At 41.9% G+C, this 23,706-nt stretch overlaps 1 protein-coding gene across 1 annotated transcript in view; it reads left to right on the top strand.

The window, feature by feature from the left end:
* The first annotated feature begins 4,393 nt into the window (after nucleotides 1–4,393).
* Nucleotides 4,394–23,706, top strand: part of marchf8 (membrane-associated ring finger (C3HC4) 8) — a 150,176-nt gene continuing 130,863 nt past the window's right edge. The window contains exon 1 of the mRNA XM_080449261.1: nucleotides 4,394–4,843. The gene's annotated coding sequence lies outside the window, so the exon portion shown is untranslated. The remainder of the gene's footprint in view (nucleotides 4,844–23,706) is intronic.

Here is a 23,706-nt window from a genome sequence, read left to right as displayed (position 1 = left end):
GCTGCTTCTCAAACCCATTAAGACCCATTAGAGGCCGATTCTACAAAGGCCTTCTAAATCAGCCGTTCTCACACTGAAGATTTTTCAAACATGTTCAAAAATAGTAGATGTACAAGCTCACGGCACGGTATATCTGCTAGTTTTGAATAGCCAATGCAAAAATCTAAAATGACAGATGCTTTCCCGGTTTTAATGGTTTAAAGGTATAGTTCACCCCAAAAAATACTTGTTTTCTATCAATTACACACCCCATGAAGCATTGAATTCATGGATATTTTTTTGTTTTTGTCGCATTCCTAAGCCAATAATTTGATTACCGGCGGAAAGATGCTAATGCATCTGGTAGGAGACTCAAAGCTACCGGAGAGACCACCAGTCATCAAATAATCTCCATGAATTCAATGCTTCATGGGGTGTGTAACTGATAGAAAATAAGTCATTTTTGGATGAACTACTCCTTTAAGGACTCGCAGTTTAATATACATTAGGTCAGGGAATCCCCATTTGATATGTTTTTTTCTTTTTTTATCTGGGACCATAATCTACACTGTATTTTGAGAAATGCAACATATTAACGTATTCATATATATGATACTGTATTCATATATTTTAACCAGGCAAAAACAAGTTAAGAACCGATCATGGCCAGGCAAAAGGCAAGGCCTCTTGAGGACGGGGGACATATAGGGCTGAAAGAAATCAAACGTGTCTATAACGGTTACCTTTGTACCTGTAATCAGTTCATCTCCACTGCTGTGTGGAAGTATAATCATGTAATCTAATACTCTCCATTCCTGTGTGGAAGTATAGTATATCATGTGTGTCATGCTCTGCTGAGTGGAACGTTGGGACCTTGGATGAGTCCATCAAGTACCAGTGGATTGACTACTCCATCCAAGCAGAATGATAGAAGATAACACAGACACACACAGATCAAAATGTGCTGCCAGTAAGGGAATTAAACGGTGTAATTAATGGCCTACACCACTTGCAATACGGGAGTACCCTACATACTTTATCCCACTTTTAACCACTTAACCCCTATTCCAAAAACATACAAAATTGCACATCTACGAGCTCACAGTGCATTCTACAAACATTGTGTGCTTGAAGATCTGCACTTTTGGATTTTGTTTCTGTCTTTAAATGCACAAAATCTCTGTCTCCAGGATATTTCAATAACGACTAACCAAACTTGGCGTACATATCACAGAGGACCTGAGGGAGAGCTGTGCTGACCTGGAAGTCAAACCGGCAGTTGTCCAGAATTCTCTGTATCTGTCTGTCTCCTTTATGCCCATATATGGAGATCCCTGACGTCATCAATATGACATCATAGTACTGATGTCATAGACTGGCCTCCCTGTAATATGATAATGTGTGCTGCACTAAGTACTCTGGCAACGGGTACAAATGGGTATTGCATATCCGGAGGGGCATGGGTTGATTGGGTTCCCTTTACGGCCATGATTCCTCATTGAATGGTCAAGGTCAAAGAGGTGAAACAACTCCCCCTTTTTGTGTCTCCAAGCGTGAAACAGTACACCTTATACGTACAGTATAAGGTGAAAGGTGGCGACACTTCGGTAGGTCCGCATTAGCAGCAAAAAGTAAAAGCAAAAGAGTATCTACGCATTGTCAAGGTTCACATAGAATGATATAGGCCTATTAGGGCAGTAACTTTCACCGGCAGGGACGTGCAGAGAATGTCAGGGGCAGGGGCTGACATCTATGAAAAGGACACTTTTGGCAAAAATAGACTATCTTGTACATCGTCTTTTTTCGGGTGTGCGACGCCGCTCTCAAATAAGTAAGCCTTTAGATGTAGCGTATATGGCATGGATCTCTACACAGAGTGTGTAATTCTTTCAACATAAAATGCAGTTCATTTAAGTTCATGAGAGTTCGGAAAAGGCAATTCTCTTGAATTCTTCTTTCAGGTGCAGTAATGGAAAGGGGGCATTGGCATTTCTTTCACCATCGTAAATGCTGCATTCATGGTCTGGAGAGGACACTTGCTATACAGACAGGTAAAAGGGCAGGGGCTGAAACCTCCTTTGATGTCTATGTGTGTACACGACACGTGCCTGTTGACCGGTCAAATCCACATGGTTTATAAGATCAAGGAAAAGTCGAGTCCAAATCTGGTCACATCAGGCACAGCCTGAGGTTGTGCTGGTTGTGGTTTTGCTGTTTTTGGGGTCATTTTTATTGTGAGGTTAAAGCATTGGTTCTCGAAGTGGGTCCGGGGACCCCCAGGGGTTCTTTGGGGGGATACCAGGGGGTCCCCAGCCAAATTAGTTTGATCATTCATAATTTTAACCACTTTAAAATGTGTGCACATCCTTGAATATAATAAATATTTTTAAGCGAACATTTGTAACTAAAATCTTTGCTTCTGGGGGCCCCTGGAACAAACATTTTTTAGATGGGGGTCTGCGGCCAAATACATAATTTGGGGGGTCCTTGACATGAAAACCTTTGAGAACCACTGGGGTATAGGGCCTCTTTTGCGAGTATAAAGGGCAAGAAACGAGCTGTGTCCAATCGCCTGCACATTTCAAACACTCACACTCGCACCCCGTCCGTCCGTCCGTCCAAAACCAATCCCCTGGACACAGCGAAGGCGGTCTGCATCGCTCAGACACTGTCTGAGACGCATGCATGTCCATTTGGCAGGCCCACAGCAGCCACTCTGAGGTGCCCACTCTCTCCAGCACACACACACACACACACACACACACACACACACACACACACACACACACACAGCACAGAGGGCCCGTTGTCCTTCCCCCAAGGATGTCGAGGCAGGCCGTGCATCTGTAATAAGGTCCCGAGTACAATGACAGCATCTCACAGTAGACAGAGCCCAGGCTTTGAGACAACAGAGGATTAAAATTCCCACCCCTTAAGTGAGCGGTTTTTCCACACAAACTAACTGCCCCAGCAGTGAATTACTGGCTTCTCTGATGTGGCCGTATTATGCAGTTCAAGTCAAGATGACATACTGGCTCATTCATAACATCATAATCACTTCCACTGAGACTTTTAATATTAGATTTGGCAATACATGGCTTCCTTGTGTTGTTTTCAGTAATGATATATATGCCAGGAGTGGCAAAGTACTCAAGCCCAGAACTTGAGTCAAAGTATACTCCCGGTCAACTATTACTCAACTACTCAACTACTACTAGTGAAAGTTGCTTGCTTGAGTTAATATACTGTGTTAAACTCCTTATTTTATATTTCACCTATTCAAAGATTTGGAAAAACAATCTTGACATATCTTCTCTTAGGCCTACGGCACACAATCTTTTCTGATGGGGGTCCGTGGCCAAATAGTTAGTAAATGCATATCAATTTGGGGGGCCTTTAACATGAAAATGTTAGAGAACCACTGATATATAATATACCAGTTGTCCTCAAAGTGGGGTCCGATCTACAAGCTACCAGTGGTTGTCCAAAATAGCCAATCTGCAATCTCACAATGTGTTGCAAATGCAATGGGTTGTGAGCTTGTACGAGCTGATGTATTTATTTAAAATCTTGAGAAGATGTGAGGATTTTTTTGAATAATTTTGAAATATTCAATCCTTAATAATAATAATAATAGCTTGAATTTATATAGCGCCTTTCATAAACCCAAGGACGCTTTACATCAGAACAATGAACAAATAACAGACAACTGAACAAACAAACAAAAAACAACTATATGCCATAAGCCTGAGAGAATAGGTGTCTTTTCAAGGCAGCTTTAAAAGAGTCCAGTGTTGGAGCATGGCGAATCCCTATTGGGATGGAGTTCCACAGGGTGGAATCCTTCTCTTCTAGGGGCCCCTGGCACTACATCTTTTCATATTGGGGCCTGTGGCCAAATATGTCTAATTTGGGGGGTCCTTAATTGACGTTATAGACAGTGTTGCCAGACTCTGTGAGAGAGACAAGCACATGGGCCACATGAGCACTTTAAACATATACACCAGCTATTTGATGCGATGCGACGCGTTGTGAGCTTGTAGATCTGCTATTTTCAAATACAATCTTGGGGGGTAATTACAATAAGCAGACCTGGCAACACTGGTTACAGAGCCACTGATAGACAGTTGAAACATAATTTGAAGTCATCGTTGCGTTTAGTGTCGCCCTCGCGTGGCGACATGTCCTTCAAATGCATTATTTCTCTTCCATTCCCCCCCCCCCCCCCCCCAAGTCCATTTTAACACGGAAGTGTGTGACGCATAGAAGCTACTGTACACATACACACGCGCACGCGCGCGCGCACGGACACACACACACACACACACACACACACACACACACACACACACACACACAGCTGCCTGTGGATCACAGATGCACACACATACACACACACACACACACACACACACACACACAGACACAAAAACAGTCATCGCCTCATTTATGGTTCAAAATACAGCAGCGGTGGCGAAGATCAGGGCTCGTTTTTTGTTTTGTTTGTTTCGGCTTCTATGCATCTAATAAACCCTCGGACGGAGAGATCTACAGCTGGCTGTGGTTGTAACGTAGCTTATAGTAGCCTGCCCTAAGCCTATTTACATCTAGATCAGAGAGATCATTTAGATAGAATGGATCAGATCTCTGCAACATTGTAGCCAGAGCCGCGTCTGAACGAACGCGCTACGTTCATGAGGAGAGGAGAACGCCGCGTTTTGGAATAATATCTGGAATAATCTTTTGTGATTTATCTATTTTGATATTTTTGGGGGGATTTAATTCTTGGTTCTTCTTCTGATTCTTCCCATCTAAACCCCGGGGACTGGACAGCAGCAGCAAGCGGCACAAAGCTTCTATAAAGGTTGGTAACACAGGGATAGCCCAGCTGGTCCAGAGCGTTTATAGTGAGTTCTCTCTAACGCTCTGCCAGGCGCGCTGCTCTGCTCATAGACCGAAAATCCCACTCCCGTGCGAGGTCTCCTTCTTTAGTAAAAAACAAACAACATTATTTTGCTACTCACCGAAATAAAGGCTGTTTAGTGTTGTTGAAAGTCTATTTTCCAGGGTGGGAAGCCTCTCAGGACCCCACCCTCGCTGTATAATACACTTTTGGGCAGAAAATACATATTGTATTTACTCCACTGCGCCCTCTACAGATCTGGTCAATATAAATGAACATAGACCAGATCTTTAGAGGGCGCAGGTGAGTAATTAAAATAATTTCCGTCTGGCGGACATATTTGTTTTCTGCCCAAAAAGTGTATCATACAGAGAGGTTGGGGTCCTGAAAGACTTCCCACCGTGGAGAATCGTCTTTCAACAACCCAAAACATCCTTCGTTTTGATGAGTAGCAAATTTGTTTTGTTCATTTTGACTAAAATAGGAGACCTCGCACGGTAGTGGAATTTTCAGTCCATGGGAGGAGCACCGCTCCTAACAGAGCGTTAGAGAGAACTCTCTAACGCTCTGTACCAGAGCTAGTATGGGGATATGTGCTGGGTAAAGCTTGACGCTCCGGTGTCGCCTGCCGAAAATAGCAGACCTACAAGACAAGAGCTTGTAGATCTGCAATTTTCGAAGTATAAATGATAGGTTACTGTACTGTTTTGTGTGTATATTATATGCATGTAAAAAAACTGTGCGGCTGCAGTGATTAACTGTCTAATTATAGAGGCAGCAGTGGTTGTGTTATTTATGTGCATTGGTTGTGTTCATGTCGTTCTTAACATTATATTATATTATATTTAAAATGAATTAAAAAGTATTATTAATATATATATTTTTAGTATTTTAAATTATTATAAATTAAATTAATTATAACAAAAATTGGACAGTTGATATTATTGATTTTTGGTGCACAGACAGAGCGGCGTTGTAAAGTGTTATTGTAACGTTTTCTCGGCTTGCTTGTTATTCAAATTATTAATAACCACTATGTTGTTATTATACGTTTCGTACGTCGGTTTGCCCCCAAACCAAATGTGTCGTGGTTTGTCAACAAACCAAGCCTTGAATGCATCTTGCAGCATGGAATCATATGTATCTGTTTGTTGTTGAATGATCTACAAAAGACTCAGTTGGTTGGTTAAAATGTTGAGCAGGTTATTTTAGTCGTGTTTTTGTGATTTGTTTTTGTATTTTATTATTAACATATCTGTCTGTCTGGTCATATTAATTTATTTTATTTTATATATACTTTTTTATTGGGGACAATTAAATAACATATGGCAAAGGTCATTGCATATAATGTCACCCATTTTTTTGATGATAAGGCTATTCTCTCTCTTTAAAGGTTTTAGGTGACAGCTAATAGCTATATTATGGTCTCTCAGCCATACATTAAAACCGAACAGGTTGTGTTACAGAAGGAAGGCTGTGTCATCTCTCCTTTATTGAAACAATTATTGATGCTGATGATTAGATCTATGGGGGGAGGGGCGGGGGGCTGGTATGGGTGTTAAGGGGGTTGATATTGATGATTTTAGATCTGTGAGGGGGCTGATATGGGTGTTTTTAGATCTACGAGGGGGCTGATATGGGTGTTTTTAGATCTATGAGGGGGCTGATATGGGTGTTTTTAGATCTGAGAGGGAGTGATATTGGTGTTTTTAGATCTGTGAGGGGGCTAATATGGGTGTTTTCAGATGTGTGTGAGAGGGCTGATATGGGTGTTTTTAGATGGAGGGAGCTGATATATGTATGTATATATATATATGTACCCCCATATATGAGAAATATATGGGTGTTTTGTGTGACCCACTTATTATGCAGCTACAGTTTTCACTCTTTCCTCTAGAATGTGTGAGCGGTTGGTTCACAGCACATATGAACTATAATAACCCTGGCTGGGCTGACAGTCTACACAGTTGGCACCCTCATAGCAGGCTGCACACCTACATCACTAGCCTATTTTAACCACTTAAACCCTTTGTGGTTAACCAGAGTCGCTCCGGGCTTTATGCTAGTGTCTTTTCTGTTTTTCGTTCATCTACAAAATAGCGATCTATAAGATCTTGAAGATCGGCTCTTTTCTGAGAAAGCTTTCCACACAATATGATGCAGGGCTCTAAGTGGTTTATTTTCACAGATTGCTCAGATAAATGTTATATTTATAATCTTCCTGGGTGTCCACCCAACATCAGTAACGCAGTGATTTGACAGAAGTACATTAAAAGGTAGTGTAAGTCATATTGTTGTGTTAAAATAAGTATGAAATGGCTCTATATTGCCACAGCAATCGTTGCTATATAGAGTGTTTGTTCTTTGTTGTTCAGTAACAGGGGTCTGCCGGTCTCTCCAGCCCTTTAGTGAACAGAAAATAAATTCTCAGGTCGGGATGCCAGTTTCATCCAATCAGGTGAGAGAGAAGTCGTGCAAGATAGGAAAACAAGTGAAATTGGGAAGTGATTTAAATAGATAAATAAATGCGCAGACAAAATCTGAACTGGAACACAAGCTGATATATGAATCTTTGTTGGGTTCTCTCTGCTGATTGGATGAAATTGGTATCCCAACCTGAACATGTATTATTATTATTATTATTATTATTAAAGAGCTGGAGAGACCCTGTTACTGAACAAACACTCTAGTGCAATGATTGCTGTCACAATATAGAGCTTTAATTTTTTAACAATAAACATTTTCATTTTAAGTACCTGCAGTGACAAATATCACCTTCCCCGCCCGGCTTCCCTCCCCCAAACACGGGCCAATTGTAAGACGCTCAGCAAGACCCTTACAGGTCTGTAACTCTGAGAGTGTACAAATGGAACCAAATGGACCCTTTACGGGTCCATTTGGTTCCATTTATACACTCTCTGAGTCATGGTGGTCCTTGAAATTAAAAGGTTTGAAACCCACTGGTACTGTAATTGTATAGCAGACGTGAATACCAGCACATACCAGCTCCTGACGGTGTGATTAAAAACCGGTTGCGGAAACGGTACCAAATGTAATGGAACCCGATTCCGGTTTCTCAATATTGGATCCGGTTGCTCCGATTCCTCCGGTTCCGGATCCCAACCCTTAATGTCCACCAAAAGAACCCAGACCCTGCGGTGCGGTGGTGGACAGGTACTTTACACCTGCACCACCTCAGCACCATAATCATTGTCTTTAACTGCTTTTAAAGGCTGCATTACCGTAAAGTGTAATTTTCTGAGCTTACCTTGACTGTTCCGGCTGTTATTCATTTATTATGTGTTATTATCTATGATTTACATTCACCCACTTAGTTATTTTTGTCGCTGTCGGGCAGAAACCTTGTATCTCCATATTTCAACATTTTTGGGGTTTATTTTGTAAATGAACGCCCTACTTCCTTATACAAGAGTGTCACACAAAAGTAGTGAGATTAGAAGCTCACAATGCGTCGCATCAGGCAGAGGCTCTATTTGGATATTTTGTGATATTTGATTTGTCCACATAACCCATTAAAGCTGGAAAAGCATCTGTCATTTGGGATTTTTGTGTTGGCTATTTTAGAAGAAAAAAAAATCTTGAAAGTGTGAGAACTACTGATTTAGAAGGCATTATGTAGAATCGTCCTCAGGTCTTAACTCATTCACTGCCACTGACGTAAGTGACGTAATTAACCAATACTGCCACTGACGTAAAAAACTTTTTTTTTTTTTTTGACCCAAAGACCAAGGAGATATGATTTTTCGAAGATCTAGACTCCCATCCACTTCCTTGTTAACTTAAAGAGCTGGTGCCATATTTTTGCACTTTTTCTGTTTTTCATGTGTCTATGAGGTTGATAGAACTTCATTAAGCCCCCCGGTGGTGTTTTTATGGTGTTTTATGTCTTCTCTGACTATTTGGAGTTTCTTCCTGGAGGCTGAAACCTTGAGGGTCAAACGTGCCAATAGAGAAACAGCGCTTTAGTGACATCACAAAGCCATACCCTCCCCCTCATTATCATAACACAACAGGTGTGGGCATGAGGAGGAGGAGGGACTAGGACAGGTGGGTGGTGCTAAGGTGGTGGAGGAGGTGCTAAGGTGAGAACCAGGTATACTTAATGAACTGGAGGCGTGTCCACATAAAAACAACATTTTAACACTTACTGTACACTTTTTTATTTTTTTTTAAAATCCTTACATAATAATAATACCTTATGATCAGGTTTTAGGGTTGAAAAATATCATGGCACCCCATCTTTAAAACTTAAAACTTAAAAATCTCTGGCAGTGGGCAAACGCAAAAAAGAAAGTTCTGGCAGTGAATGAGTTTTAATGGGTTAAAATGTTGTATTGTGTTTTCAAAACCTGCTTATGGGGTGGCGCTCGCTCGTGTGGCACATGCCAAGTACCTGAGTGTCCACTACCACGCAGAGTCAAGGGGTTTGAATCCACCGCGGTGCATATTAAACAGTTAGGCCAAGGAGACAACAGCAGTGACAACACACAGAAATGTGTGGGGAGGAAAGTATTGACATAACAAAATGTGGAGAATAAAGGAATACAAAATTGTGTGTGCGTGTGTGCGTGCGTTACATCGCTGCACCCTCCGGTTATGTCTTTGCTATTGTTGTGAAATATTGGAGGCTTGTTGAGATAAGCATACACTCCATTGTTCCTTGCTATCTGTGTTAGCGTACATGCATAAACACGTGGATAACACTGTGCAAAATTATTCTTTACTTTGAAATGCGCTGTAACTTTAATCTCACATGAGATTACACCATATAGCTGCCTGCCTGGGATTCAGTTTCGAAATCACACTGAGAATGCCACGTTGAAGTTTCTGAAACACTTGCGGTTTTGAGCAATAACACGGTTTGGTATCGTTTCTGTTGGCAGCCAGTCAAAGCCTGAATCTTGTTTCAGCACTTGGCATTTAACCCATTAAGCCCCGGGAACGCATCTGTGTCATTTTAAGATTTCTTTGGCTATTCAAAAATAGCAGATATACAAGCTCATAGCGTGGCACTCTGTGGGGTATATTTACCGTACGGTTTGGTTACTCAAGTCGTGCTACTCATACGCTGAGTTGGCGGTGCCCGGGATCGAACCCAGGACATTGTTGTCAAAAGGCGAGTGCTCTACTACTGACTGACTGGCCAGCCTGATCTCCAGAGATTACCGTAAAAAAAAAAAGCACTCCTCGATGCCATGACAATGATACTTTCAAAAATATTGAAAACGGCTGATCTATTAAGCCAGAGCTTGTAGATCGGCTATGTTCGCTTTTATTCAACGGATTAATTCATACAGATGGATGGGAACGACTCTGGCGATGATGTAACATAATTGCGATTATGTCAAATAATTGCATTCAGGCTATTATGTAATAATCGTGACAGGCCTACTATCCCAGCCTCCGCGGGCTGATGCCGTTGTTCTTCTGAACAGCCACCGTTCTGTCACAATCAGCTGTATTGTCTCTCCACGTCACAGGTTTACAGGTGTAAGGAAGTGAGTTGAATTGTTTTTCGTATCAGCAATAGACAGGACCAATTATGTAAACATGAGGTTGAAAATGGGTGAAGTGCTTCGTTAAAGGGATAGTTCACCCCCAAAATGACTTTTTTTTATCGATTAGTCACCCCATGGAGGCTTGAATTAATGGATTTTTTTTTTTTTTGTCGCATTCCTAAGCCAATAATTGGCTTAGGAGCGACACAAAGAGTCTCCTTTGTGTCTCCTGCCGGAACCGCTGCCTACCGGTCCGCTGGTCATCAAATTATTGGCTTAGGAATGCGACAAAAACAGAAACATATCCATGAATTCAAGTCTCCATAGGGTGACTAATCAAAAAAAAAAATTGGCGGGGGGTGAACTATCCCTTTTAAGCCCCATTTAAAAAATGGCGGAAATTTTCAGATCTAGATCTACAAGCTCACAATGCACCGTAGCATTGCAGTGCGTTGTCAGCTTGTAGATCTGCTGTTTTTGCTTCTTCTTTTTTTCCTTATCTTTTTTGCCTACAGTGACACAACCAAAATATAGAAGCCAGGTTGAAAGTGGTTAAGACAATTGGGAGGAGAAAGCCGTTCGTTTGGTGCCTTTTTGAATACACAGGGGCATTGTACAATCTACCAAGGATGTTTCAGAATCAACGTATCGTCACACCACAGGTTTACATGTGTAAACCTGGTGATGGGGCTCGTTCAACAGTCTGATGGTAGTCAGGGTATTCAGGACAGTCTGGTGACTGGTGTCAGGTGTTCAGGGCTTGTTCAGCGGTCTAATGCAGGGGTTTTCAACTGGTGGTCCGTGGACCATTGGTGGTCCGTGGAGGTATTGCATGTGGTCCCTGATCATGCATTCAGTATTGTAGGAAAGTGAAGATATTTTTGAGTGGTGCTAGCCACTCCAAGGACTGACTTTGTCTGTGTGTCTGTCTGTCTGTCTGTCCGTCCGTATGTTTGCGGACGGCCTCAACATGTTTGTGTCTGGCCTCAACAGCTGCGGCTGATCCTAACACAAAGATGCAACCAGTTAGTACTAATTATACACAAACAGGAGTGCACAGACTCTGTCAAGAGGCACATGAAACACAGTCCCTTGTGAAGTTCTGGATGAGTTGCCGGGCAGAATTCCTAGAACTTACAGTAAAAGCAAAATGTATTTGACCTTTTGTATCTCTGTGACAGTTGTATGTTCATGCTGGCAGGCTACCTGAAGAATATCTATAGGGCAAGGTTCGAGACAGAAAATGACATGAAATGTATATAGGGCTGAAGTGGTTTATGTATGTTTTGTAATAATAATCAAAATCTTCAAAGTAACTAGTAACTAAAGTTTTCAAATAATTGCAGTGAAGTAAAAGTGCAATATTAACCTTTGAGATGTAGTGGGGTAGAAGTAAAAGTTTTGGAAATTGTAAATACTCAAGTCAAATACAAATACCTCTCAAAATAAATTATACTTAAGTACAGTACTTAAGTAAATGTACTTAGTTACTTTCCACCACTGGACATCCTGTAATCATATCATGGACCACTGTTGGTTCATGGACCACTAGTTGAGAAACAGTTCACTCAAGGACTTGGTGACCTAAGATGACGGGTCAATGCAGTTGACAGCAGTTACAGTTACTGGGAGGTAGTAGTACTTCCACAGAAAAGGAAGTTAGAATCTCAAGAAGGGGAAGTGTACAGTGTCGTTATTAGGAAATGTGCCGATGTAATAGCATGTGTCTGCTCACTCATACATAAGTTACACATCAGTATATCAGTTAACATGAGTTAGAAGGCTGGATAAAGTAAGAGAAATTCGCAAAAACGCTCTGCTCACTATATTTCAGTCATTATTTAAGAACATGTGTCCAATCCATGCACAATTAGTTGAGAAACATTCTTAGAAAGGGTTATGCGTATTTTATTTCTCATAACTACAATCATACAGAGTTATAAGCTGATTATGATGCATTATAGACTTGGGATGCATAGCAAGTGTTACCAAAAAGACTAATCTTACAGCCCATATCCCCACCCAACACAACAGTGGTCCCCTGGTTGATTCTTAGTCAGGGTGGTGGTCCCTGGCTCACAATCAGTTGAAAACCCCTGGTGTAACGGATGGTAGCCAGGTGGAAAGGGTTCAGAAGTGTGGCGTCAAAGCCTTCTAGCTGCTACTGTGTGACGTTCTCCTGCTGTGTCCTCTATGGCAGTGGTAGTCAAACTTTTTTATGTCAAAATGATATGTGGCCGCGGACCGCCCATCTCAAATAATTTGTTCCTGGGACCCCCAGAAGCAAAGATTTTAGTTACAAACCTTTGCTTAAAAATATATATATTCAAAGGTTTGCACACATTTTCCAGATTTTTCAATAATGGCAGATCTACAAGCTCATAGCGCGGCACTCGGTGCCGCGCTATGAGCTTGTAGATCCCCCTGGAACCCCCCCCCCCCCCCCCCAAGGACCCCACCCTGGGCTGCCTGTCAGCAGCAGGCTGTCCAGCTCACCAGCAGTCCTATAACAGAGCTGACTGACTGCAGAGTGTCAGCCGTCAGGGAGACGTGACGACTTGAAAGCCATGATTGTGAGTGTATAAACAGAGGGGAGGAGAGAGACCGTGTTTGATCAGTGGTCCCCAACCTTTTCTGCATCAGGAGGACCCACTTTGTAAATCTCAAAAGCATTTGTGGACCTCCCCCCTCTCTGACCACTTAAAGCGGTCAGAGGTGGTGGGGCCGTGTGCATTTTTTCAGAGCATTCTTATTCTAATGATCGATCAATCGATTTTTTTTGGGGGGGGGGGGGCTGGATCAATGGCTGAGCCAGTGGTTGAGCATCGCTGCGTTAATCTGTCCAATCGGACGGACTCCTCTTACCGCCTTCTTAATGGACTGCTGCACCGTTGTGTGCTTCTCGCAAATGAACTCATACTTCCTCTGATCGTTGCGGGTGTGTGTGTGTATGTGTGTGTGGGGGGGGGGGGGTTACAGTATTACTGTAACTATACGCTGTATAATAATAGGAAATGGAACTAGCCAATACTAGGCATACATATCCTGTTCCCTTTTACAAGGTGTGTGTGTGTGTGTGTGTGTGTGTGTGTGTGTGTGTGTGTGTGTGTGTGTGTGTGTGTGTGTGTGTGTGTGTGTGTGTGTGTGTGTGTGTGTGTGTGTGTGTGTGTGTGTGTGTGTGTGTGTGTGTGTGTCTGTGTCTGTGTCTGTGTCTGTGTGTGTGTGTGTGTGTGTGTATTCCTGGTCTTCGTAAGTTAAATGGTTTGAGGTGACGTTTTAGGTTGAGGTTAGGATTAGACATTTAGGTTAAAGAGTTACAGTAGGGTTGGTGTTTGGTGCACCGAAAATATATTTTTTCGTCTCCTGAGTATAGTAATACAAACGTGTGCGTGTGTGTGGATGATTGCATAGGCTACATAGTGAAGTTGTGATGTATGGCTTGAAGCAGATGAACGCGGTGGACAGTTAACCATACATCACTGCTTCACTACACACACACACACACACACACACACACACACACACACACACACACACACACACACACACACACACACACACACACACACACACACACACACACACACACACACACACACACACCGCGCACACAGCTACCATTAATCAGGTGCGTAGAAATGCCAGCTCAGCTGAAATGGACGGCATGTTGTCGCCCGCTGTCTATGGTTGATGATGTCATTAGTGCTATCGGGTGTGTCACAAAAAAAAATACATATTTTTTCTGTCTGGTGGGGCCAGGAGTGTACAGCTTCCCGGCCCACGCTGGCTGGCTGGCTGGCTGGCTGGCCACTCATTTGTCTTAATGACTTAATTGTGTTTTTTTGTCGTTGAACAACGAAACATATGAATGCAAATTACATTTCTGTTTGGCTTTTAGGCTTTGAAGTTGCACAGGGAAGCTATGACAAATAACCTAAATATGCAAAGAAATGACTGACATATTTAATAACTTTATACTTTCAGAAAAACATTATGAGTTGAAATGGCAGATCTACAAGGTCACAACGCGTCGCAATGCCACACGTTGTGAGCTTGTACATCTGCTATTTCCATAATTTTTGAAAATGTCTCAAAATTATCTCAAATAATTATCATTAGGAGATTATGTAATAATTGTGACAGGCATTGTAGAGATAGCCTGGGACCAGACGAATCTGCCTGTGCAAAAAAAAAATTGCCCTCTGCGATTTGGGTCTGGCACCGCTCCGTTGTAAATCCATTTCCTGCTCCCGAAGTCTGGGGTGACCAATCAGGGCCCAGTATTCAAATATGGGAGATTGTAATTGGTAGTTGGTTGTGGGTCTAACCAATTGCGTCGAGAGCCATTGTTTTGATCCCGCCCCCTTGGAAAAAAAACGTCCTCATAGAAGCACCAGACTCATATCCACGCAGTGATATAGTCTGGCTACGCGAGGCTATTGTAGAGACATACCTCAGGGTCACTGTCTAGGATTCAGCTTTTCTCACTGGGTGTGTCCCATGTCCTTACCCTGCTCTGTTCAGGAGTATAATAGAAGACATATCACACATTGTTCCCTGCTGTCTTGTTTTTCTATCTGCACAATCTTAAATTTTACGTACTGTACATTCAAGTCAAGGACCCCCAAATTAATATGCATTTGGCCACGGACCCCTGCTAGGGACCCCCAGAAGAGAAGATTTATGCGGGAAAAATAGCAGATACAAGTTTGCAGCGTGAGCTTGTAGATCTGCTATTTTTGAATAGCCATATACATGATTGTGATGCTATATTAACTTCAACTACTTTTGCTGGGGACCCCCCTGGAACCCCCCCCCCTCAATAAAATAATATAGTGTGGACAGGAAACAACTTGTGATATGTCGTCTTGTATTTTCATGAGCCGATTATCTGACCATGGACGCAATCATACAAAAATATTATTTGTTCACAAGCTGGTCCAGCTGGCTCTCATTGACTTCAATGCATTCCATCCAACTTCCGGTTCCAAGTTATTGCTGCATCCCAGGTGCGTCAACGGCGAATGCCTGGCGTCGATAAAAAAAATACGTTTTTAAATAAGTTCCTTGTGTCCTACAAGGAAGAGTTTCCAAGCTGAACAGCGTGACGTTAAAATACTCAAATGTTATGTTACGTGGGTGCATGTGCGCACAGATTAAACTGTGGCATAATAAATGCCACAGTTTAATCATTGGCATCAAAGAGCAGATTTTGTAAAAGTAATCATTAAAGGCATATTATGTAACTTTGCCCTGTGTTTACGTAACAAAACAATAAATGCATTTTTTTACCCATCATTTCCCTCTATACCAGTGGTGGAAAACGTACTATTTCTTTTTACTTATGTAAAAGTATCAATAATGCAATATAAAAATACTCTGTTACAGGTAAAAGTCCGGAATTCAAAATGTACTTCAGTAAATCTAAGTACAAAAGTGTCGGCATCAAAATGTACTTAAAGTACCAAAGGTAAAAGTACTCATTATGCAGAATGTCCCATTTCACAAGTTTGAATAAATTGTATAAAATCTTTTGAAAATAGCAGATCTACAAGCTCACAATGCGTCGATGCGACGCATTGTGAGCTTGTAGATCGGATATTTTCAAATGGCCCAGTTGAAGTGGTTAATGTATGTTTTGTAATAATAATCTAAATCTACATTTAATAATCTTAAGTAACTAGTAACTAAAGTTTTCAAATAATTGTAGTGGAGTAAAAGTACAATATGTGGCTCTGAGAACTGGGAATACTCCAGTAAAGTAAAACATACCTCAAAATTGTAATTAAGTACAGTACTTGAGTAAATGTACTTGTAAATGTTACTTTACAGCACTGCTCTATAACAGCAGTTATCAGCCACTGGAGTAGTGTGGTGGTGTTAAACCTGCAGAAACACATTGTCCTTTCGCTGTATTCTGGTGTTTTCACCGTTTGTTTTCGTAGACAAGGATGTTTTTGGGCACCGAAAACAAACGGTGAAAACACTAAAATACAGTGAGAGGGCAATGTGTTGTACTCCACTACATCTCAGAGGCAAATATTGTACTTTTACTCCACTACAATTATTTGAAAACTTTAGTTACTAGTTACTTTTCAGATATAAATGATTATATCATAAAACATACATTAACCACTTTAGCCCTATTTTTATACCTAGGCTATTTGAAAATAGCCAATCTACAAGCTCTCAATCTACATGCTTCGCGACGCGTTGTGAGCTTGTAGATCTGCTGTTTTCAAACATTTTTGTACTTTTACTTTTGGTACATTTTGATACCAATACTTTTACTCAAGTACATTTTGAATTCCGCACTTTTACTTAAGAGTACTTCTACAATGCAGTATTGATACTTTTACTTAAGTAAGAAATGTGAGTACCTTTTCCACCACTGATGTTTCTTCATTTCCTCTCCTCTTGCTTCCTGTCGTTTCCTAAACACATCGACGTTGTGAGGGACTAAGACGCAAGGAAAGGACGCAAGTGAGGGAAGCAAGGATTTAATTTGGGACGCACCCAGTGAGATGGATAGAAGTGGCTGTGCAGCCTTTCAACTAATTATGACAGCAAATCTTTATTATATTCTGCCCTATGAAAGCTTTAGGCTATTATAAAAAAACAGGCGAGATAATTAGAAATATGGCAGTGGCAGGACTGATCCCATGAGGGTCTGTCTGTCTGTCCACAGCCTGTTATTATGGTGGAAGACTTGATGAAAATAGAAGAAGCCATTTAATTAACTTATAGATTGTGCTGATGTAGGCTCTGTATGTAAAAGGACAGTTTCTTCCCCCCAACATGTAGCTAATAACAACCCTTCTTTGGTAATTAATGTACAGAAAATAAAATACATCTACGCATATCAGTGTTTCCCAAACAATGGGTCGGGAGTCTCGGGACCCATTTTTGGCCAAATTGTTTATGGGCTGCACAAAAGGCTTTTTAAATATAATTTTTACAAACAATTTTGAAATTATTTGAAAACAATGTATTTTTTTTTCAATAATAATAATAAAGAAATAAGTCAAGCTCAGTCAAAATATTACTCAAGTTAAATTGCTCTTAAATATACTGAAGTATTCAAAAGTACATGCTTTTAAAAATACTTAAGTGCAAGCACAAGTAAAAATAGAAGTACATTTCTTTTCTTATATCAATTCATTGCTGTAATGTTTTTCACAATGAATTTATAGAGCCGTGTAACTCTGAAACCACCTGCACTGCATGCACCGGCGTGCTTTCTTGTAGAAGCACACTATACGCTATACAAAGCCTATAAAAACCTATAAAAACATAGAAATGAATCGTATCATAAAAAAAGGACAGCCATTGCCATGTATTTGTTTTATTTAACACCCTCCCCCCTCACACACGCATCAGCAGGGCATTTTCTATCAGTAAATTCATTTACTTACAGTCTGTCATTGCAGAGCAAACAAACTACATCTCTGCTTTCTAGAACTAACTGTTGAAACCACTTGACTTGACTACACAGGAAGAGCATAACACATACTGTACCATACAGTACCACAACAATATTTGACCACAACTCTTGTCTGTCTGTGTCTCTTGTCTGTCTGCTTGTGTGCGTGCGTGCGTGCGTGCGTGCGTGCGTGCGTGCGTGCGTGCGTGCGTGCGTGCGTGCGTGCGTGCGTGCGTGCGTGCGTGCGTGCGTGCGTGCGTGCGTGTGTGCGTGTGTGTGTGTGTGTGTGTGTGTGTACAGTCATAACAACACCAGAGAGGAAACACAGTGACACTGATAACCAGTATTGTAACGCTTTACAAAGTAACTTGTTTACTGTACCGCAACTACTTTTTGCGGTAACTATTAACGTAACTGGTTACGTTGTCCCAGTTCAGTTTAGTTACTGAAATTTCTGGCCGCGTTACTCTTTACTTTATGTGAAACGAGCCGATAACAGAGGATTAAAGGTTCATTATGATCCGACTTCTACTCTCACACAAGCCATTGAGCCGCCTGCTCCAGTCTAGAGCCAGGCACAACTAAATTGGCATGATTTCAATGTTGACACATTGAGACATTATTCCTTATTATCTACTAGGAACTATATCTCATCATAGTGTGAGCTACAATAGATGAAAGTTGAGAGTTGTCATCTTACGCTTCAGCAACATACATTTTGAAACAAAATAAAAAAAAAGTAACAAGATACTTTAAAAATCCAGTGACTGTATGTAACTAGTAACGTTAAAGTTAATTTACATTTTTAAAAGTTACGGTCCCAACACTGCTGATAACTGGATTTACTGTCATACTTGAACACAGCCTACACCACAATAAATGCTCTGCATGGATGAATCTACCTTTATAACTGGCTCAACAATACTGTTGTCAGCAAGACAAACTCAATAAAATATCGCCGCCCGGCGCCCGCGTAACACATGGATATCTCCGGAACTCTGGGTTGCACGGGGGCGGCTCGTTGGATCTGGGCCGCCCTTCTGGATCGACACTGGGTCCGTATGTAGTGGACTTGAAAGTAAAATAGTCGTCTTGGGAATATAGCGGAATAAAAGTAATCAGTATCAAACAAATCTAATACTCAAAATCTGTGCTTAAGTACAGTACTAAATTACTAAGTAGTAAGTAAAGTAGAGTAAAAAGCTATATCATTTCGCCCTGATGAAGACCTTCATCATACATACAGTAACCACTTCAGCCCTATATACATTTCAGCCATTTGAAAATAGCAGATCTACAAGCTCACAATGCGTCGCATCGTGAGCTTGTAGATGCTATTTTCAAAATATTTTTTATTTTTTGATGACAATACTTTTGGACTTTGTACATTTTTAATACCAAACTTGTACTTGAACTATTTCTACAATAGGGTATTGATAGTTATACTTAAGTAAAACGTGTGTGAGTACTTCTTCCATCACTGATGGTTACACCCCTTACATGCCATGGAGCTAGAGTGAAAAGTACCAATGTAATTTAGGGCTACCGTGAATGAAAATCATTCTGGTGCCCTGACTCTGAGCCCAAAACTGTTTAACAATCACCACTGACATAAATACATTTTTAATAAACAACTTAAAATGTACTGTAGGTTTTTGCCTCGCTTGTTCGTTGTTTAACAACGGAACCACTTCCCACTTCCCAGAAACCATTGTGCAACACATCAAAGCTAAATGACACCCGCGTTGCAGTTACTGGTGGCAGTTGCAACACTAGTTTTGTGACATTGCACATTTTTCAGAGCTTCTTCCTGCAGAGCAAGTCTGTGATCGGTGTGGGTGGCCCAGCAGCACCCATGGGTGTGAGTGGCCCTGCCCTGCACACATATTGAACAACTTGGTTCACATGTGGTAGACATTCCTAGATTAGTGTTTCTCAAACTTTTTCATGTCAAATACCCCCAGATTTATATATATATATTTGGCCGCGAACCCCCATCTGAAAATGTTTTGTGCCAGGGACCCCCAACACATCAAACAAATCTTAATTATTCAAAAAAAGGTCCAAACATTTTCAAGACTTTTCAAAAGCAGATTTACAAGCTCACAGTAACGTGAGCTTGTACATCTGCTATTTTCTAATAGCCAAAGCATAACATCGGAATGAATTGGTTTAACACATTTTGCGGGGACCCCCTGGAAGCCCCCAAGGACCCCTCTGAGAACCACTGTTCTAGATTAGGTTCTGCAACTATTGATTGAGACTTTTATTGATCCCGTGGGATCAAGTGGGAATCGGGTGTCATAGCAGCAGCACAGCAATAGGCAAGGTTCCTGGTTCGATCCCCACCGGCTCCCCCTGGGTTAGTTGTTTAAGTGCCCTTGAGCAAAACACAGAACTGCTCCTGATGAGCAGGTTGGTGCCTTGCATGGTTTCCTCCGCCGTCGGTGTGTGAATGTGTGTGTGAATGGGTGAAAGTGAAATACATTTGTAAAGCGCTGTGGACGGAGAAAGGCGCTGTATAAATGCAGTCCATTTAGAAATCAGGCATCAGGAACATGCTTTATTTTCACTGACAGCGGTTTAGAAATAAAGACAAAATTACAGTTTTATCAGCACAAGGAAAATCTGGGTTCTAACTTAGTTTGATAAATCGGTTAGATCCTCTGCTGGTAATATTAACATGGTTTTGGCGTGCTGATCATAACTCCATTTTCATGATGACCTTTAGTACAACTCAAGCTGTCTGAAAGTCAGATGAGGGATTATGATAGATCAGAAATATAGTTAACATGTGTCCCTATGTGACACTATCAGGAATGTGCAAAGTAAACTCTGTTGATTAGGCGTGCAACCGCCAGCTATTTTAATGGTTCATGTCTACAGAAACCTTGTTTTCTTTTTTTGAGCTGCCAGCACTTTTCTGCCAATCATTTATATGGTAAATAAATACCATCGCTGCTCTTCCTAGTTTTGAGAGAGGACCGCCGCTCATCAATTTCCTGTGCAGAGAGTTGGAGAGACACGCCCAATGTCATTGAGCGTCTGGCCTGTTAGGTTGGGATCCTTGTTTAAATGGTAAATGGTAAATGGTGCATTTATATAGCGCTTCTATCCGAAGCGCTTTACATTGATTGTGCCATTAACCCATTCACACACACATTCATACACCGATGGCGGAGGAAACCATGCAAGGCACCAACCTGCTCATCGGGAGCAATTAGGGGTTCAGCGTCTTGCTCAAGGACACTTCGACACTAACTCTAGGGGAGTGCCCCAGCCCGGGATCGAACTGGGAACCTTGTGGTTTTCCAGTTCACTCTACCCGGCCACTCTACCCCTGAGCCACTGCCGCCCCTTGTTTAGGATTTTAACGATTCCGGTTCCTTAAAGGACGACTTCACCCATTTTAAACCTGTCTTCATATAATTGGTCCTCACTAATGTTCATGTTAAAATGGTAAAAATAATTCTACTTCTGTGGTGCTGTGGACAGGTCAGAAACTCGCCTACCAGTGACATCATCGTTAAGCAGATTTTCTTTTCAAACAAGATTTTTGTTTTAAATCTTATTTTTTTGTATTTACGCGAGAACAATGGCTTCCATTATAGCATGCTAACTTTCCAGGAATAGAAAGCCTGCCGTTTCTATTAGCTTGGATTCCCCATCGATGATGTCACTGGTAGGCAGGTTTCTGAACTGTCCACAGCCCTCCTCTGAGACGCGAACTGCCTTTTCCCATACTGTTGAAGTACAAGGGGGCGGGGCTGGCGGGCTATGTTAGTGCAGTGAGTGGCAGTTGGGGCAAACGCAGTCCCCACAACATCATTTACGATTCTGTGCCTATCGGTACATAACTCGGACGGCGCTTAGTCGACTAGCAGACCATCGGCCGGTCGTCGCGTGCACTCGCGCCTGGAGGCGCTCGGGCGCGCCTCCTCGGCCTCAAGGTCTGCTGAGTCGGCGCGCCTCCGTCATGGTCCAAAACTATACTTTATCGGCGAAAAAAAGTAGTCCGCGGTTGTTTGAAAAAGTATTGTCCCCGGTCAAACCCGGACTCCCAGAGGTAGTGGATCGGTAGTCCAATGATTATCGAGGTGCGCCACTGAGGCCGGCGCTGGGTATTTGGGCTGTATTAGAATGTGACGTCCTAACTCTTCTAATGTAGAGGAAAGAAGTCCCCGCCCTCGCGGCCAACAGTATGGGAAAAGGCAGTTCGCCTCTGAGACAAAAATGGTACCATAATATAATGAGCATTAGTGAGGACCAATTATATGAAGATAGGTTGAAAATGGGTGAAGTCGTCCTTTAACGATTCCCTCTCAACGGTCCGATTCCTTAACGGTTCCTTTTAACGATTCCTATATATAATATATATATATATATATATATATATATATATATATATATATATATATATATATATACATATTTTTTTGGCCTTCAAATTGGTTCTCAAAGTGAGGTCCAGGCACCCTCTGGGTTACTTATGGACCCTTTAGAGAGCTGTAACTCTGAGAGTGTACGAATGGAACAAAATTTGGTTCCATTTGTACACTCTCAGAGTTATTGTGGTCTTTGAAATTAAGTTGTCTCTGGACACGGTTCTTTAAACTTAATCATCTTTATTGTCACATCACAGGTTTACAGGTGTAAAACAGTGGGTGGAATAATTGTTTTGTGCAAGCTCTATCGAGAGAGGGGGGGGAATAAATAAAAAACTAAGGTATCATTCTACACATACTGTGTTTTATGTGTCATCATTCTGCGCAGGCTGATAAAGACACAGGAGCATTTAATTTAGTCAGGGGAACGTTTGCAAGGCTAAAGTACCTGTTGCCTTCACTCTGTGCAGAGTGTAGAACGGGCCTGCTAGCCCAGCAAGATAACAATATACTATTCACCGTTCAGATGTTTTCAGACTCTCTTATCCAGAGTGACTTACACCGTACAAGAACAACAGAGTAAATGTCATGAATTATTTTTTAATGAAAAAAAAAAATTTTTGGGGGATTTTCTGCCTTTTATTTCGATAGTATACACGAATCCACGGAGCGCTGCCCTGCGCGCAGCCATTGCTGCGGTGTCAACGCTCCGCGGACGCAACACCGCAGCAATGGCCGCCTACAGGCAGCTACAGGCGTCTGTGGATTCGTCTGTGGAGAGCGACAGGAAACGGGGAGAGAGACGGGTAGTGACACCCAGCAAAGGTCGTCGGTCTCGGTAATCAAACCCGTGACTCGCCGCGTCAGGCTGCATTAGAGCCTATCTGTGGTACGCGCCATAACAACTAGGCCCTCGGCGCCCCCAAATGTCATGAATTCTAGTCTACTAACAACAGAGTAAATGCGGGGTCATCCCTATGTTCCCCAGGTTCTAACACGGGGAACATAGATCCCATAAATGCCAGTGGTGGTCGGTGGACAGTAATGACAGGATGAGGGACAGAGGTTTTAAACACCACTGACAGAATCTTCCTTGGAGAAGATGACCAACCTTGTGGTCTACAGGCACAGCGCCAGGCCAGGGGACCAATCAGGGCCATGCCAGGGGACCAATCAGCATCTGACCTGGCAGTAAACACAGGCCTTAATTGACTCTAAACTCGTTAGGCGAGCAGAATGCCAAATGATTTTTAGCCAGTAAAAAACATTGAGTGTGATTGAATGTCTGCAGTTTGCTGTTGTGATTCAGCACACATCCTGTGGTCCCGTGGTGTGCTACAGTACAGTAGCTGGTATTGGAATTTAGCAGGCAGCTGCCATGCTCATCATCATTAAGGTGTTTCAGCTTGGCTCTCTGCGGACACATCAGTCTGACCATGCAGGCTGTTGCATAATGCAGTGGTTCTCAAATATTTTCATGTCAAATGGGCCCTGATA

The sequence above is a fragment of the Gymnoscopelus braueri genome, assembly GCF_963280865.1.
Source record: "Gymnoscopelus braueri genome assembly, chromosome: 14".
NCBI classification, from domain to species: domain Eukaryota; kingdom Metazoa; phylum Chordata; class Actinopteri; order Myctophiformes; family Myctophidae; genus Gymnoscopelus; species Gymnoscopelus braueri.
The sequence above is the reverse complement of the archived record's forward strand: the minus strand, read 5'-3'. Positions and strand labels throughout refer to the sequence as shown.